This window comes from Buceros rhinoceros, unplaced genomic scaffold (assembly GCF_000710305.1).
Source record: "Buceros rhinoceros silvestris isolate BGI_N320 unplaced genomic scaffold, ASM71030v1 scaffold3499, whole genome shotgun sequence".
Lineage (NCBI taxonomy): Eukaryota > Metazoa > Chordata > Aves > Bucerotiformes > Bucerotidae > Buceros > Buceros rhinoceros.
Window position 1 is genome coordinate 21245 of NW_010433116.1, and position 6573 is coordinate 27817.

The window sequence follows — 6573 nt, forward strand, 5'->3', positions numbered from 1 at the left end:
TGCCTGACTGATTGGTACTGCAGGTTTTTTATGTGTGTGTGGTTCTCATATCATGCCGACACACCGTCCATCTTGCTCCTCAGAAGACTATTCAGCGCCACTGTAGCCAAACGTTTCAAGAAATGTTCCGTTTGTACCTTGAGGTAGTTTGTTCTGCCGTCCGAATGGGGCAGGAGGTGACACAACCCATTTGCCGTCACAGGGAGCAGACTACAGCAAATCCTTGTGTCTTACCGGGCTGCCGAGCAAATCACATGCACTTGGTGGAGCAGATTATTTACGAGTTGCTGGTTTCCTCACGGCGTCAGTGCCGCGTGTTCCTGTTGACGCGCAGCGTGCCGTACCGTTGGAAGATGAGGTTTTTTCAGTGCAACAGTTTGCTTCTCTGCCCTCTGCTAAAAGGTTGTGAGAGGGCGATGGTTCGGTGAGTCCATGTGTTCTTCAGTTCCCCCCTCAGCCAAAGAACGGGAAGATGAACACGCAGCCATAGTGAAAGAACAGCTGTAGGATGATGAGGCCACCCTGGGGCCCTGTGTGAAAGGTAAGTGGAGATGACTTGCAATTGAAAATGGGGGATTTCGAGCCAGTCCTATTTCCCTTGTAAAATACTTCTTGCGGAAGATGCAGGTGCCAAGAGAATTCCAGTCAGTTCATGCAGCAGCCATGAGAAATACCTTTGCAGATGCTCAAGAGAAATATTAAAGAGACTCCAAGGGGCGACAAACACGACCGGTCATGCATTCATCAGTGGAAACAAACTCCGGCATTTAAACCGTTACAGACGCACAATGCCTCGTTCCCGCTATGCAGATTCTACTGGGACCAGCCTGTCTCGACGTCCCTGAGACGCGAGCCGTGCACACGTGAGCTCGTTCACTCTTCCTAGGACAAGCTTCCCAGGCCTCTTCCTTGTGGTGCCCCTATCTCCTGCGGAGCCCAATATTGCTACAGCAATTGGAATCCTGCGGCCACTTCTGTGTTTGTACCCCTTAGCGCAGCCTTAGGGAACGGAGCTTTGCCAGACGCAAAATTCTCAATTCCCACCAGAAAAAAATGGGAGCTGAAAGTCTTGGCAGCTACTAAGACTGCATCTGCTGAAGTGCAAACCTGCGAACCATCACTGAGGACGTTGTACCTGAGCACATTCTGCAACAATCCTTTTTTCTACAGGGGTGATTTTGACTTACTTAACAAGCGTTCAAATCTGTTTCACAGCTAGTGAGTTTCTCTGCGCCTTCCACAATGTCGTCTGCCTCCTGCTTCAGGAAAAAGTCCTTTTGGTAGGAAAACACTTTCCTGACAGAATTCTAGAAAATGCAACAGTTACCTCATGACTGACAACTCCGAAGTGAGCCAACAAGGGGTTTCGCTGTGGCTGAATCTCTTCCGCGGCACACGCACACGGCGATATGCATGTATGGAGAGTAGAGATCTTCTCTTAGATCGAACTGGTGTGACTGGAAAAATACAGAGGTTGGTATGCGCTCATGGTTCTTTAGCCAGGAAGTGATGGGAGAAAAGAAAACAGGTTCTTTATTTCAATTTTTAAGAGCAAGCCACCAAGACTTACATATAGGAACTATTTATGAGGTGAAGTAATACAAGATATTGTATTAGGGAGGATATGGGAAGATACTGAATACAAGGAGCAGTGTGTTTTGAACTACCATCGATTGTTGTTCTCTTTGAAAACTAAGGACAAGGAGCTCATCCTGCATTTCTGCAAAGAAAAGAGTGTCGCTTCTAAATTTGGCTAGACCACCATGAAAACAATCCCTATAAATAAAATTAATCGCAATGGGCGTTTCACAGTTGTGTATAAGAAATAACAGCCCAGATTCAGCCGCACCGTTTCAGCTGCTTTTAATACTGAATAACGTCTGTTAGCAGGATAAAAGCTGAGATTCTGTGACAGTGGAAAACTGGCAAAACTCCCCCTCCACTAACCGTGTCCCTCAGCACCACATCTACACGCCTTTTAAATGCCCACAGGCATGGTGAGTCTGTTACCTCCCCGGGCAGCCTGTTCCAGGGCTTGACATCCCTTGTGGTGAAGAAATTTTTCCTAATATTCAACCTGAACCTCCCCTGGTGCAGCTCGAGGCCATTTCCTCTTGTCCTACCGCTTGTTTTCTTGGGAGAACACACTGAGCCCCACCTCACTACAACCTCCTCTCAGCTAGTTGTTGTAGAGAGTGATAAGGTCTGTCCTCAGCCTCCTCTTCTCCAGGTTAAACAACCCCAGTTCCCTCAGCCGTTTCTCCGAGGACTTTCTCTCTGGACCCTTCACCAGCATCTTGTCTGCCTTTTGTGATTTTACACATCCCAGGTCTAGATTAAGCTCATCCCTCTTAAGGCCCGTCCCTGCATTTTAGAGCCATGCTATGACATACAGCATGTACCTGCATCACCCCAGTACTGGCCTACCCAGAGAGCACCTACTGGTGGAACTGGAAATGTGAGTTTCAATTGAGAGAGACAGACAGACAGACAGACAGACGGACGAAGGAGGTGTTGCCTACATTGAGAGGCCCTTAGCTTGGTTCCCTGATTGTGTGCAGTGTTTACAGGGTTGCTATGCATGGGTCACTCATTTTCGCTGTTCAGGCCAGGAAGCTCTAACTGCCTTGCTGACATCAATTTAGCCACGTAAAAGCCAATCACAGTAGCAGTGGAAAGGGTGAGAGGCGTTCCAGAGAAGGGAGAAGCCAGCAGCGTGTTCCCCCGTGATTTGGACATCTCAGTCTTGCCTGGATGAGCATCACAACTCAGCAGAGGGGCTGCGCGTGCCTCGGGATCACTCAAGCCCTGTGGTGTCACGTAGTGCCTGCAACAGAGCCCTGGCCGTCGTTCCCTGAGCGGGGATGAACTTCCCACTGCCACACTCCAAGTGCTGGGTCCTGCCCTTGGGTTGCCACAAGCCCCTGTAGCACCACAGGCCTGGCGAGGAGTGGCTGGAAACTGCCCAGTGGAAAAGGACCTGTGGGTGCTGGTCGACAGCCAGCAGTGTGCCCAGGTGGCCAAGAAGGCCAACAGCATCCTGGCTTGTATCAGCAACAGTGCGGCCAGCAGGAGGAGGGAAGGGATTGTCCCCCTGAACTTGGCACTGGTGAGGTCACACCTTGAATGCTGTGTCCAGTTTTGGGCTCCTCTCTGCAAGAAGGACGTTGAGGTGCTGGAGTGTGTCCAGAGAAGGGCAGTGAAGCTGGTGAAGGGTCCGAGGCACAAGTCCTGTGAGGAGCAGCTGAGGGAACTGGGGTTGTTTAGTCTGGAGAAAAGGAGGCTGAGGGGAGACCTTATCGCTCTCTACAATGCCCTGAAAAGAGAGGGTCGTGAGGTGGGGGTCAGCCTCTCCTCCCAACTAACAAGTGATGGGACAAGAGGAAGTGGCCTCGAGTGGCACCAGGGGAGGTTCAGGTTGAATATTAGGAAAAATTTCTTGACCAAAAGGGTTGTCAAGCCCTGGAACAGGCTGTCCAGGGAAGTGGTGGAGTCCCCCTCCCTGGAGGTACATCAACAATGTGTACACGTGGCACTCAGAGACATGGTTTTGCCAGGTCGATGGTATCGCTGGTCTTTGGGTTCTCAGTTATCACAGTCGTGCTACCACAAGAACGTGTTCCTCTGTGGGATTCGCACAGCCGAAAGCATTAGCAAACCTGCCAGTCCTTGTTGGCAGCCTTGTGTACGGCAGCGCTGGGGAGAGCAGTTTGGGGTGTCTTCCCCTTTATGTAAGTTGTTGTGGTTTAGGATTTTGGCTCCAGGGCAAAGGGGGGCTGCCCTATACACCCCCCCACACACACACCCCCTTCTTGTTTGGGTGTGAAAGGAGGTTTGCTGCCTTCTGTTTAGGCACGGTTGGGTAGCGGTGGGGGGAAGGGGTCACAGGCTCCTGTAAGTTGAGTTGTGAAACGCAAACCCTGGCTTGGAGATAACCACTGAGCAGTGACCTCAGCAACAAGAACTTTGCTTCAGTATTTGCTGGCACAGGAAAGATCTTCCTTGTGACTTTGTTGATTGCTAGCAGGAGAGAGAAGAGGGATGGGGATGCAGGAACCCAGAGCCCCCACTCTCCCCTGCCCTGAGAAATGGTTGATCACTTGTGGGGAAAGAATAGATGGGTTGGGGGGGCGAGAATGGAGGCACTGCTGGAATGCAGAAACGTGGAGATTCCTTGGACACTTGGTGACTTCGAGCTTTGGAACCAGGCCAGCACAGTGCTGGGGAAGTCAAGTTGATAGACGAGTCCATGATCGCTGAGATGAATAGTGGGTGGTTTGGAGATTTGATAGGTCAGTGGTTTGACGAGTTGAGTCATCGATTCAACGAGATGGCAATTTGACTAGTTGGCAAGTTGGTGGTTCAATGAGTTGGTGGTTCAACGAGATGGTTAGAAGACGAGTCGGCGGGTTGGTGAGTCCATGAGAGGAGGAATCAGCAGTTGGATGAGTCTGTGATTCAATGTGTCGGCGCTTCGACAAGACCACGAGTTGGGGAGTCCGCAGTTCGACAAGACCACCGATTGGGGAGTAAGCACTTTGAATCTTCTAGTTGGCAACTTGATGAGTCAGTGAGCCAGTGGTTCGGCAAGTCGGCGATTCAGGAAGTCACATTCCCTTTCAATCTCTTCTCCCCTCTTTTTTGCAGTCCCTTTTTGCTGCCTTCTGACCCCTTTTTGGCCTCTCCGCACCATTCTCTTCCACTTCCCGCTCTTCATTTCCTCTTGCTTTCCCTCTGTCCTGCTCCCTGACCCCGTTGTTCTGCTGCTCTGTCCTTCAGAATGCAATACGAGAATGAAAAAAACCTATTTTGCTCAAAATATTAGAATATTCATTCTTTTTTAAATGATGAAATGGTGGTGAATTACCACTATTTGGGTGGTATTCATTCTTTTTCATCTGATGTAATGATTCCTCCAAAATTTCTGACCTATTACTGGAAAAAAGCACTTTACAAGGACTGTAAATGTGGAGGGAGAACTAATGTGCAAAAATATGAGAGAAAACTGTAACTGATCTTATTTCTTCTATTGCTTGGAGAGACACAGTCTGCACCCAAGCAAACGTCCAAAGCCTTTTATGGATAAAGAAACAAGAGAAAAAGAGGAACTTAAAACAACTGAGTTAACATTTCAAAATAAAATAAAATTTTAGAAAACAAAATGCAATTACAGCTGCTACTTTTCTACTGTTAAATCTTATTCTTACTCCATCTGGAATAAATGAAAGTTTATTTATGGGAGAAGATCAGACAACAGTTTTAAAATATTGCCTGAAATATTGTAAAAATATGTAAATTTTAGATTAAAAGGGGGAAAGAAAGTGCTTGAACATAATAAAACTGTTCAGTACTAATTAAATAATCTCACTTGAAACTATTTTTCAGAGTAATTAAATACTTCTAACCTAGTTCTGAATGCAGAAAACCATTAATATTAACTCAAATATTTATGTTTTACTTAAAAGCTAGTATTAAAAAAGGATCTACGAAGGGAAAAGATAAAAAAGTCAACTAATGATGTTACGTAACTAAATTAATTTGCCAGAATGTCAGTTCAGCCAGCTTCATGCTGACTTCTGTGCCACACAGAGTTAAAAGTTAAAATAGAGCTGACAAATCATCAATCTTACTTTTTTCATTATTTTATTAAATCCTTAGTAATCCACTAGCACCGTTTTCCTAACAGGCAAGAAAAAAAATCTAGAAGTCAGAGTTTGTCTTCTTAACTCTGTTCCAATTCTTGTATACGGTTTCACACAATGTATTCCTTCTCAAAACTACAGTAAAGTAGGAAAAGCCAGATTTTAAATAATCCCTTGCACTACCATTTGCATTCTCAGCTACATTAACTTACCTTAAAGGACTGTAGAACAATATTTCTCAAGATTTCCATTTGATGCATCATTCTGGGTTAAAAATGATACGTAAAATTAACGGGCTGCCAGAAAGAAACGATAGTGATTCCAACTTTCACTATAAAGAGCAGCTGCGGTTTTCTGTATGTAGGTAGATCTGTATGTATGATTCATGTCAATTTGTCATCTACGTTTTTCATATCTATTTAATCTGGGCCAAAAATATATAGATCCAGAATTCATAAAACCCAAAAAGTCATTCTTTCAGCTGGTATTTTCCCTCTAGCGCTGGACTAAAGCAGAAGATCAGGCAGAGTCTTCCAGTAGGTTCTGATACTTGTGGTCATAACACCTTGACTTGTCTGTGACTTATGGTTAGGTCACAGAAACAGTCTTCATGCTTTTGCTCTCTTTCAGTTCTGAGACACGCAGGAGGACGTGCCTTCACCTCCCAGTTAACCCCAGGCTTCCCAATCTTGACTTGTCTGTGACTTACGGTTAGGTCACAGAAACAGTCTTCATGCTTGTGCTCTCTTTCAGTTCTGAGACACGCAGGAGGACGTGCCTTCACCTCCCAGTTAACCCCAGGCTTCCCAAACACTGACGTGTCTAGGCTGCTCTTCTCAAACCCTGCTGGAAACTGTCCTATCAATAAATGTGAAAAACAGCTTACGATGAGGAACAAGCTGAACACGGATGATCTCTGCTCTGTCGTGTA